Consider the following 12,522-nt stretch of genomic DNA (forward strand, 5'->3'; position numbering starts at 1 on the left):
CCGCATTTTTCTCATAGCTCCCAGTGAGTGTGATGAAGACCTTGGTGTCATCCGCGTAATTGGTATATGTGACACCCAGTTTGTCAAGTCGGTCAAAGAGGAGCTTGGTAAAGATGTTGTAAAGCGTGGGGGAAATACAGGAACCTTGGGGTACTCCCCATTGGATTGGGACAGGGTCAGCTTCAGCCGAAGGTGCGAAGACCCTAGTCGACCTTTCGGACAGGAAGGACCGAATCCAACTGGTGGCATTCTGTGAGAATGCGGCAGCCGAGGAAAGTTGTTGGGTGAGAATTTGATAGTCAACTAAGTCAAAAGCCGCGGAAAGATCCAACAGGAGCAAGATGGCCAAGTTTCCCTTGTCTTTGGCTTCATCCATTTGGATTTTTAAATTCAGGAGGTCAGTTTCGGTCCCGTGCCTGAGTCTAAAGCCAGATTGTCGGAGGCCTAGGAGATTATTGTCTTCCAAATGTCGTATTTGGAGTTATGCCACTCTGTCTACTATTTTAAGGAGAAAGGGGACAGTCGTGATGGGCCTGTAATTAGTTGGCATGTTGGGATCTAAGTTGGGCTTTTTGAGGAGAGGTAGGACCCAAGCCTCTTTAAAGTTGTTAGGTACAGTCAAATGTTTAAATGAGGACTTGATCAGCGAGTTGATGAGTGGGGCTAGTTCTTTGGCTTCATCCTTAATGACTGAGGCAGGGCATACATCACCTTGGCAGTTTGAAGGTTTAAGGCTGGCAAATATGTTAACTACTTCATCCTCGTTGACCACAGAGAAGTAGAAGGGAGGGCGGTTGGGAATAGTGAAGCTCTTTTTATTGTCAGAGTTGTCTTTGGAGGCAAGGCTAGATTTTTTTTATTCTATCTTAGCTTGTAAGAGAGCTATTTTATTCGAGAGTGCTTGTTGGATATTATTACACCAAGCTTTGTCCTTGATGCAATCATCTGTGGGAGGCACTGGGGATTCCAGTTCTCTTAGAATGGAGAATAACTCTTTCGTGCCAGATTTGGCATTGTGTTTTCTCAAGTTGAAAATCTCTTTTTTGGCATTCGTGATAGCAGTTTTATAGGTGGCGGCTGCAGTCCAGAACTTCTCTTTGGATGCAAGGGATGGGGCTTTTCTCCAGTTAGTTTCTGCTGCTCTTTTAATATTGCGAAGAGCTTTTAATTCTGCAGAGAACCATTTATTCATGTGGGTGGCTGGTTTAGCCTTTCTTAATTTGAGTGGAGCTATTTGATTAAGGGCTTGTTCCAGAGTATCGATATAGAGTTTTACGAAGGCAGTTGGACTTGAGTTTGGGATGGGATGGTTAGCATTGGTGATTGGATTTAGGAGAGGTCTTAGGTTCTCTATAGTAATATTGCATTCATTTCTGGTCGCGGTTTGTGGTGCCATGATAGTAGGTGCACTTTTAGGCAAGTCTTAGGGTATGGCAAAGGTGATGAGGTGGTGGTCCGTCCATGCACAAGGGGTGATGTCAATCAGTGATAAGTCACAATTGGCGTTAGTCAACCAATCCAGGGATTTCCCTTTTGAATGTGTAGGTTTGGTAATTTGTTGTGTAAGACCTAAGTGAGTGATAGTGTCATTGAGTGAGATGGCGTTAGCATCATTAGGGTCTTTAAGGCCCAGGTTAAAATCACCCATAAGAATAATTTGTGAGCCTGGTTTAGTGTTAGAGGTCAGTAAGTGGGCGATGTCCTCCTCAAAGGTGGAGATGGTGCTAGGTGGTCTATAAATGAGGTGTAGGAGTATAGTTTGGGTGTTAGAAAGTGGTATTTGGAGGGATATAAGTTCAGCAGATGGTAGACCAATGTTAGTGACTTCTCTAATGTTCAGATTAGTTTTAGCAATAATGGCCACCCCACCCTCAATCCCTGATTTTCTATCAGCTTGGATGATATTGTAATTCTCTGGCATGGCAATTGAGAGTTTAGGGCCGGCTGCAGGGTTGAGTCATGTTTCTGTGACCGCCAGGAAGTCTAAGTTATTTGCGATGATCAGGTCTGTGATGTCATGAGAGTGAGCTACCAGGGAGCGAGCGTTAATGAGGGTGCCCCTGATTGTGGTAGTGGTTGGTCAGAAATCCAGGGGTGGATGGCAAAGGGCAAGAGCAAATGGTAAGTCTACAACCCTGCAACTATGTAATAAATAGTTATTTGGGGACAGGGCAGGTCAGCCATGTCCCCAAATAACTATATTGTCATTCCTTACCACTAAGTTTACAAAAAGAGTGTGGGATAATGTTCACCAGAAAAGAAAGAAGTGTTCACAAAATGATAGGTCAGGATGGTATGGCTGGGTCTCCCTTCCCCACGGTTTAAGCATGAGACAAGGCGGGACTTCTGAGCACAAAACACTCCTGGGCCTCTCAAGCACAAGGCTCACAATTCCAGTTCAATGATACCGGAACCTTCAGTGGTCAAGTCTCTTCTCTGCAAAGTCTCTTGCCTTAGAAGGCCTGACCAATCAAAACAAAAAACAAACTAAATATTCCTTCTGTAATCTTGTACCTTGGGCGATTGCTGTTTACCACTTGGATCTCCCTCCACTGGGCTCGGATCCTTCTTGTAACTTGGTCCTCGCTCTGTCGGGTTCACTATAGCCTCTCAAATGCAGTTTGCAACTTCCCAATGCAGACAACGCTCGGCCGGGTTCACTTTTGTCTACACAGTGTTCACGGGTGTATTACTCTTCATCCCAACTCACAGGCATCTCTCAAACCGGGTTTACTTTTGCCAAATAAACAGTTCACTTTACGTTATCGCAATGCTGGATTCACTCTCATGGGCTTTCCATTTGGCATCCCTCCGTCGGGTTCGCATAGCCATCTTTACCACAGTTCATGAGTTTCCAACACAGTTCATGGTTTGTCTCAACTCACCAGAAAGTGTGGGTTCCCTTTCTCTGGATTTCCTTCGGCATCCCTCTGTCGTTTTCACACTTGAGTTATTCCTCAATATTCACAATTTTCACTCAAGAGCAGGGGTTCTCTTCACCTATCTTCCTTTTGGCAATGCGTCAGAGACCTTTGATTGTACAAGGGATTTGTCATAACCCTTGTAGGACCACTCTGACACCTCACACCGCCCTTTCCTAGGGCCTTCTGGTACTTGCTGTTTCAAAGCAAAAGGGGCCAGTGAGAGTCATTCGAATGAGCACTCCTGAAGCGCCTGACATCTCTGCAGCTATCCCTTCTCTGAGCTTCTCCAGAAAGTTCAAGCACACACAAGTTCTTTGTTCTCAAGTTCTTGCGTTCATCTAATGTTGTCACTTGCAACCTTGGGCTCAATACGATTCAGTTCCCTATCAGCTTCCTCCGACTCACCGATTGTGTCGGGTCTGCTGGCTTGGCTTGCTTCTGCAGTAAAGGACAGTACCACAGTAGCCAGCGTGCTTCCCTGCCTGCGTTATCATTGCGGGAGGCCCACGTGAACCGTTGACATTTGTCACTCTACACGTCCGCTATATTTCCCGGTCTTGTAATTCCCTTTTCGGAGACTTTGCGGATCTGAGGTGAAAAGGGTAAGGGAAGTTCCCCCTTCATTGTCCCTCCAGGTCTTACCACCTTTATTCTCCCTTTAAACTACCGGTTTGGTGTAGCTGTTTCCTTGTGCGTTCGGCATCTCTCGTAGTGTGCTCTCATGCTCTGCTTTTTATCCCTGTGGGGAAGGAAAAGGGCCATCAGCTGTGTGTGATTATTGTCAATTGCTTCACTCTGCCTGACCCTTGTGTTGGGACATGTCAGGTAAACGGCTCTGGTTTTAGTCAGATGTCTGTTACGGTGTAGGAAAGTGTTCGTGTTGGAAAAGAGGGGTAGAACTTTTACATATCCTGCAGGGTAGGATGGGAAAATGTGTTACAAGGAAGGGGGTACCACATCTCAACCTTCGGTGTCCACTTCCACTCCCCGAAGACCCCTCATCCAGATGATCCTCCTCCACTGATCCACCCCTAGGAACTGGATCCAATAGTGATGGCCGTGTCCTGGCCCCCTGGATGACAGATCTTTGTGGACTAACCTTCAGGTTTCTCAAACACTCTAAGCACCCAATCCATTTGTGTACAAAACTGGGGAGCACGCCTTGGGGAGCCGAGAAGTACTGGAGAATTGTGATTGCCTTGTATGATCCCTGTCGCTTTTTGTGATAAATGACAGTTTAAATTGCCCTTGGCTGAGCCCTTCATTATTCTGGGGAGAGGGTTGTTTGGCCCTCAGGAGTAATATACCAGGCCTCTGGTTCACACCAACAATTGCCTCCAGAAAATTGCCTCGACATAATCTGCTTTCAGCTGCTCCAGGTAGTACATTGCCTTTCCAGTTTCTACATTGTCCCAAGTTAATTAGAGGGATAGGTTCTGCAGACCCTTAGTGATTTACAGGAATCAATGAGGAAGCACATGAGTTGCAAGAGAACAGTTTTAATGAAGATTTAGGCAATGGCCGGGAGGTCAGTCTCGTAAGACAGGAAGATTGAAAAATTCCCAACCCACCCTCATTAAATTACAGTATTTATGGACAAAAACCACAATATTAGCATAGAATGCAAAATATAAGGTGTATTGCTATTCCTTCATCCCCATTGTCTATTGTGAATCGGAAATGCATCGGAGGGACAGGGCCACCGTATCCTTGTCCTTTACTGCTTTTTATCATGTGTTCTGTCGTGTTTTCCGTGCAGGAGTTCATGTGGCACTCCTGGCGGTGCAGCTCTCTCTTTTGGTTTGTGTACAGACCCATGGGGTACCCTTATGGCATCCATGGGTGGGGGTACAACCCTGTGCCCCTAGTGTATGTTTTTGGGCACCTGTGTGTGGCCCGCATTGCAGGGTATGGGCTGGTGGCAGCTCCATGCTGAATTTGACAGGTGTGCTGGGTATCCTCCATTTTGGGATACCCAGGCCCTGCCATTGGGATAAGTTGATTCCTGATAGGAAACAAGATGGCCCCCGTGGCCTCTTGCTTTCTATTGCCTGTTACCTTGTTTTACCAAAGTCCTGGGAAGCCCTGACTCTGTCCCTTCCCCCTGACCGGCTGTTGGATGGAAGTTCCATATATGGTGTTGTTGTGAAGTCCAGGTGTCAGGTTTCTTTTCCTTTATCTCTTTATTATTATTATTATCCCTTTTAGATTGGCCTTATGTGGGTGGGAAGTTTTTTATTGTAGTTAGTTTGGCCTTAACTTCTTAATACAGAATCCTGATTCTGACCCAAGGCAAGATGGAGTTTCTCAGTGACTGCTGTGATTGGCTAGAGAACCCTGCAGAACAACAATGAACATTCTAAACTGTCACTCTTTGCCTTTCATCATCTAACACCCAGCTGAGAGGACGTGTGTAGTGGCTGCTCCTGCTTTAGTCTTGGGCCTGGTGGATTTTATCCTTCAGGCGCTAGCAGTTGAGCGGCTACTCTTTAGAGGGTGTCTGGAGAAGATCCTTGTTTACCAGGAAAGTGATCAGAAGACAGGAAACCCTGAAGATATTAAGAAATCATTTTGGAGATAAGTGACTATCTTTCGAGATTTTAAATCTACTGCTTTGCCTTCATCTTGAAGTTGTTTGAGAGAGAATTCGTAAAATGTTTTCTTGGAGCCTGTAACTTTGAATTGTTTAAGTGTGTGAACTCTGGTGTTCGTTTGAAAGTAAGCACAAGGTTTAACGTGTGTTATGCGCGTGAGCTTTCTATCGCGAGAATTCATCTGCACGTGAACTTGTCTGCGCGAGAACTCTACTGCTCATGTGTTACCAGCGCGTGTGTTTCTTAGCGTGAGAATTCGTCTGCGCGTGAACATAAAAAGCATGAGTGTGTTATGCGCGTGAGATTCCAATCGCGAGAATTCCTCTGCGCGAGAACTTGTCAGCGCGAGAACTCTACTGAGCGTGTGTTTACCAGCGCGTGTGTTTCCTAGCGTGAGAATTCTTCTGCGCGTGAACTCTGCTGTGCGTGTGTTTTCAAGCGCGTGTGTTTTAGCGCGTGAACTCTGCAGTGCGTGGAGTGTTCAGCACGTGGGATTTTTGCGCGGGTGCTCCTCAACACGTGGACTTTTTAGCGTGTGTGATTTTAGCGCGGGTATTCTTCAGCGCGGGTGCGTCTCAACACGTGGACTCTTTAGCGCGTGTGATTTTAGCGCGTTGTTCATCAGCGCGTGTGCTTCTTTGCACGCGTTTCTTCAAGAATCTACGTACTCTATTGTATTGTAAATAGTTTGGAACTTAAGAAAAGAATAAAACAAAGGCATTTACTAAAGACTATCTAACTGGAACAATTTGTCAACTTTGAAGAGGCAAAGAGCAAGTCGTCTCAGCTTTGCCATAAATAAGAAGTTGCTGTAAATTTCAAGAGACTCAAGTAAGAAAGATTTTCAGCTACTTCTGCAAACTTCTCTAAGAAATTTTAGGAGAAGAACCAGGTATGATTCTTAACTTATTATTTATGGATTTAAAGTCAATACTAATCCTTGAAGTTAAGTAAGTAATGAGAGGATTTGCATCTGTTTTCTTGTATTCTCTGCAGGTTCAGTTTCGGTTAGTCTTGACGCAGTCAGCCTGGTGTTTTTATGTTATCCACTTCCCCCTTTCCCTTAGGGGTGTAGTTAACAGAGCTGAGTTGTATTTCTGGTTCTGAGAATTACACTTCAGGGGGATTGTCGGGGGTTCAGCAGCTTCCACGGACACAGGACCTCTCAGCCTGACAGAAAGAAAGGCCAATAACTTAGTCCGCCTGAGCTGTCATGAACCCCGACGAATCCATGGAGGCGTTGGGATCTTTGATCAGGGAGTTACGGGAGGAGTTGAAAATATCCCGTGATGAGAATGCTTTACTTAGTCAAAAGGTGGATGACTTAAGTGTTAAAGTGATACACATTCAACAGATGGGAGAAAGAAGAGAGGATGAGGTGTCTGGGGGTGCTGGTTCTCCGCCTGAGTTAGAAAGGGAAGGAGGTAACCGGTTACCACAAATACAACGGACCCCTCCAGTTACAGAAGAGGTTAGAAGCTTAATTATGCCAGTTCCTTTGGTGCCACCAGAACGTTATCAAGGGGACTCCAAGAGGTTTAGGGTGTTTTTGACACAGTGTGAGTTACATTTTATGAGTAGACCAGAGATCTTTCCCACGGATGCATCCAAGGTAACTTTCATGTTGTCTTATCTTTCTCGGGAGGCATCCGCTTGGGCTGGGTTGTTGGTGAATTAAAAGAGTGCGGTTCTAGGAAATTACACCAATTTTGTAGAGATTTTCAGAAAAATTTTGATAGAAGGCAGTTATCTCTGGAAGTGGATGGTGAACTTTTAGAACAAGGTAATAGAGATTTGGTTGCTTATATAACGCAATTTAAGTCCCTTGTGTTAGAAAGCAGATGGCCTGAGGATAAACAGGCCTCATTGTTTTATCGGGGCCTTAGAGATGAGTTAAAGGATGCCTTGTCAGGAGTGGTTGAGCGCCCCTCTACTTGTGAAGCTCTGATTGATTTGGTTATCCAATTAGACTTTCGTTTGAATGAAAGGAAGGCAGAGAGGCGACATAGTCAGAGTGATTTTAAGTCTCTAGTTAAAGTGGACAGATCTAAAGTAGAGGTTAGAACAAAAGGGAATAATCCACCTTCCAGGGTCCGAGGTCCTTTAACTATAGAAGAAAGGGCTAGGAGGAGAGATAACCATCTGTGTTTATATTGTGGAAGAGGTGGACACTTTTTAGGGAATTGTCCTTACACTCCAAGAAAGACTACTACTTCAACGGCCAAGGTACAACAGATCGCCAACACTGTGCAGACAGCTGTTCCTCATATCATGGTAAATGTATCCTTGTTCCTTGAGGTGGAGTGTAAGGGAAGTGGTCCCGTTATGGTTGACTCAGGTGCCACTGGGAATTTCATGGATTGGGGTCTGGCAAAATCTTTGGGAATTCCAATTCTTCAGAAAGAGGTTGTAGAGCAAGTTAGGGCTGTAGACGGAACGTCTCTATCTTCAGGCCCAATTACCCACAAGACTGGTTCCTTGATTTTGGAGTTAACAGGAGGGCACAGGGAGAGGATTTCGTTTGAGTTAATTGATGCTCCTTTGTTAAAGATTATTTTGGGAATGCCTTGGCTTACTCTTCATAATCCTTTGATAGATTGGAGTGCCAGGACAGTTAACATGCAGTCAGATTTCTGTCAAGAGAATTGCTTTTCAGGAAGTCTCTTTGAGGAAGATGTCAAACAGAGTAATTCTGTGTCTAGTTTTCTGGCTGCGTTTGGAATTGGATGTCATGATGTGGGAGCGGTAGTGGGTCAACTTCCCCAGTGTTACCAAGATTTCTGGGATGTATTTGATGAGAAGGTGGCGGGAGAATTACCACCTCATAGGCCCTTTGATTGTAAAATAGAGCTAGAGCCAGGAGCAATTTTGCCTAGTAGCAGAGTATATGCTCTTACTGACAAAGAGAATGATTATTTAAAAGAATATTCAACAGAAAACTTGGCCAAAGGTTTTATTTGCCACTCTAAGTCTCCGGCGGCCTCTCCTTTATTTTTTGTACCAAAACCGGATGGAACACTCCGAACTTGTATAGATTATTGAGCCGTCAACAGAGTCACTGTTAAGAATCAGTATCCTCTTCCTCTCATCTCAGAAATGCTTAATCAAATACAAGGGGCCACTATTTTTTCTAAATTAGATTTGAGAGGAGCTTACCATCTAGTGCGTGTGCAGGAAGGGGACGAATGAAAGACAGCTTTTAAGACCAGGTTTGGGCTGTATGAATATCAAGTTATGCCATTCGGTTTATGCAATGCTCCAGCGGCTTTCCAATTTTTTATTGACAACGTTTTTAGGGATTTCCTGGATATTTTTGTTGTCGTGTACATCGATGACATTTTGATTTTCTCTTCTGATTTGGATCAACATCAGTAACACGTTCGCTTCGTTTTACAAAAGTTGTGAGAAAATCATTTGTTCGCCAAACTGGAAAAAAGGCAATTCCATACAGATTCAGTGGAGTTTTTAGGTTTTATTGTTTCACCAAAGGGTTTAGAAATGAATCCTAAAAAAGTTCAAGCAGTTCTAGAATGGCCTACTCCTACTAAGGTTAAGGAAATACAAAGTTTTTTAGGATTTGCACATTTTTATAGGAGATTTATCGAAGGATTTTCTCTGCTAGTTGCTCCTATAACGAGACTGTTGAAAAAAGGAGTGAAATTTAACTGGGACCTTGAAGCAGTAAAAGCTTTTCAAGAGTTAAAGGAAAGGTTTACTTCTAGTCCGATTCTAATACATCCAGATCTTTTTAAACCTTTTTTTGTGGAGGCGGACCCTTCAAATTTAGCATTGGGGCGGTACTTTCACAAAGACATGAAACTACTGGTCAGTTACATCCTGTTGCATTATTTTCAAGAAAGATTTCTGCAGCGGAAGTTAATTATACAACTTCAGATCGTGAGCTGCTAGCAATCAAGTCCGCTTTTGAAGAATGGAGACATTTTCTTAAGGGAGCAAGACACACGGTAACGGTTCTTACTGATCATCGAAACTTATTGTTTTTAAAATCTGCAATAACTTTGTCTCCACGACAGCTTCGTTGGTCCTTATTTTTTGCGGACTATGATTTTGTCGTGACCTTTAAACCCGGAAGTTTGAACAAAAAAGCTGATGCCTTATCCCGCCAATTTCATGGAAGTGAGGTGAGAGAGGTTCTGGAGCCAGAACCTCTTATTGCTCCAGAACGTTTTTTGTTAGCCGGAGTCATTAAAGGCATGGACGTCTTGAACGAAGTTTGCCAGAATATGTCCTTGCAGAAGATGGAGGAGTGGGTGAGACTAGATGCAGCCAGAAGTTTAAAAGACGGTCTACCATTTGTTGACAACAAGCTTTATTTACCTACTGAAGAGTTAAGAGAAAAGGTTTTGAGAAACTGTCATAAATCCATCTTGTCAGGTCATCCTGGTTTCAGGAAAACTCTGGAGTTAGTTCGAAGGAACTTTTGGTGGGAAAAAATTTGCCAAGACACATTGAACTTTGTTAAGACATGTGTAGTCTGTGCACAGGCAAAATGTCAAGTTGGGAAGCCGCATGGTTTATTGGAGCCGTTACCTGTTCCTCCTCGTCCTTGGCACACTATTTCAATGGATTTCATTGTTGATCTTCCTCTGGATAAAGGTTGTACTACCATTCTAGTTGTGGTGGATCTTCTTACTAAAGAAGCGCTTTTTTACCGATGGAGGGAGAGGTTATTGTGGAAAAACTGGCTCATAGTTTCTTACAAGGTGTAGTTAGACTGCATGGGCTCCCTAGTCGAGTTATCTCTGATAGGGGATCTCAATTTATCTCAACATTTTGGAGGGCCTTCTGTAAGAAACTTGGGGTGGATGTTAGTTAGTTTAACTTCTGGGTATCATCCTGAGACTAATGGACAAGTAGAGAGAGTAAATCAGGAATTGGAGAAATTTTTAAGGTGTTATTTACAAGCCAGAGAGAAATGGGTGGATTTAGTATGGTTGGCTTAATTCTCTTACAACAATTGTGATAAGGATGCTACTTCTATGTCCCCGTTCTTTTTGGGTCATGGGTTTCATCCTCGCTTTCTGAGTTTTGAGGTTTTTGAGGATTCCGGGAATCCTAGAGTGGAAGATCGTTTGCTGGTAATGAAGAATAATTTGGATAGAGCAAAAAAGGTGCTGGGGGAAAGCAAGTTGAAGTATAAAAGATGTGCTGATTTGAGAAGGAATGCAAGTCCTGAGTACTAGGTAGGAGACTTAGTGTGGCTTTCTACCAGGTATCTAAAAATTAAGGGGAAGAATAAATTCAGTCCACGATTTGTAGGCCCTTTTGAGGTAGAGAAAATCATCAATCCTGTGGCAGTACGATTGAAATTACCCTAGCAATTGAAGGTACACCCCACTTTCCATGTTAGTCTTTTAAAGCCAGTTAGTTCAGGAACTAGATTTAGAACACCTCCTCCCCCTGTGATTTTGGAGGATTCATCTGAGGAATTTGTGGTTAAACAGATTTTGGATTCCAGGAAAGTGAGGGGAAAGTTGCAGTATTTAACTTTGAATTGTTTAAGTGCGTGAACTTTGGTGTTAGTTTGAAAGTAAGCGTGAGGTTTAACGTGTGTTATGCGCGTGAGCTTTCTATCGCGAGAATTCATCTGCGCGTGAACTTGTCTGCGCGAGAACTCTACTGCTCGTGTGTTACCAGCGCGTGTGTTTCTTAACGCGAGAATTCGTCTGCGCGTGAACATAAAAAGCACGAGTGTGTTATGCGCGTGTGTTCTTCTGCGCGGGTGCCCTTCAACACGTGGACTTTTCAGCGCGTGTGATTTTTGCGCGGGTATTCTTCAGCGCGGGTGCTCCTCAACACGTGGACTTTTTAGCGCATGTGATTTTAGCGCGGGTATTCTTCAGCGCGGGTGCGCCTCAACACGTGGACTCTTCAGCGCGCGTGATTTTAGCATGTTTGTTCATCAGCGCGTGTGCTTCTTTGCGCGCGTTTCTTCAAGAATCTACGTACTCTATTGTATTGTAAATAGTTTGGAACTTAAGAAAAGAATAAAACAAAGGCATTTACTAAAGACTATCTAACTGGAACAATTTGTCAACTTTGAAAAGGCAAAGAGCAAGTCTTCTCAGGTTTGCCATAAATAAGAAGTTGCTGTAAATTTCAAGAGACTCAAGTAAGAAAGATTTTCAGCTACTCTGCAAACTTCTCTAAAAAATTTTAGGAGAAGAACCAGGTATGATTCTTAACTTATTAGTTATGGATTTAAAGTCAATTCTAATCCTTGAAGCTAAGTAAGTAATGAGAGGATTTGCATCTGTTTTCTTGTATTCTCTGCAGGTTCAGTTTCAGTTAGTCTTGACGCAGTCAACCTGGTGTTTTTATGTTATCCACTTCCCCCTTTCCCTTAGGGGTGTAATTAACAGAGCTGAGTTGTATTTCTGGTTCTGAGAATTACACTTCAGGGGGATTGTCGGGGGTTCAGCAGCTTCTGCGGACACAGGACCTCTCAGCCTGACACCAGGCCAGACAGGCTGGAGCCTTCCCAGTGACTGTATGTTTTAGGTACACCCTGTGGGTGGGACCTGGGTGCATGGAGTGTGTGACAAATACGCATTCTGTGTTGTGGGTGTCTAGTATCTGGTGTTTGACACAATGACTGAGACAGCACTGCCTGGAGCTGGCATGAATGCAGTGTGGAGTGTTGAATGTCTGGGTACTTGTCCCAATACACATAACTTGTTGTGAGTGTCTGGAGAGAAGTAAATGGCCTGAATGCCCTATGCACCTGATTGGCTGCCTGCCTGCATGAACGCCCTTCTGACTGATTGGTTGCCTGAGTGTGACCCAGCAGAATGAATGAGAGATCAACTAGTATATCTGGGGGCCTCTCACTGCTAGAATTTGTGTTCAGAAGCTGAAGTCCACTACGACGAGTAACTGGAGTAACTGAAGCTTAACCTTGAAACCCTGCTGGAAGAGAAGACTTGCTGCTGCTCTACTTCGTCGATCTGAAAGCTACTGTGTCTCCAAGGACTGATCCAGAG

The sequence above is a fragment of the Ambystoma mexicanum genome, chromosome 6p (genome assembly GCF_040938575.1).
Source record: "Ambystoma mexicanum isolate Mex_15411 chromosome 6p, UKY_AmexF1_1, whole genome shotgun sequence".
In the NCBI taxonomy this organism is placed as follows: Eukaryota; Metazoa; Chordata; class Amphibia; order Caudata; family Ambystomatidae; genus Ambystoma; species Ambystoma mexicanum.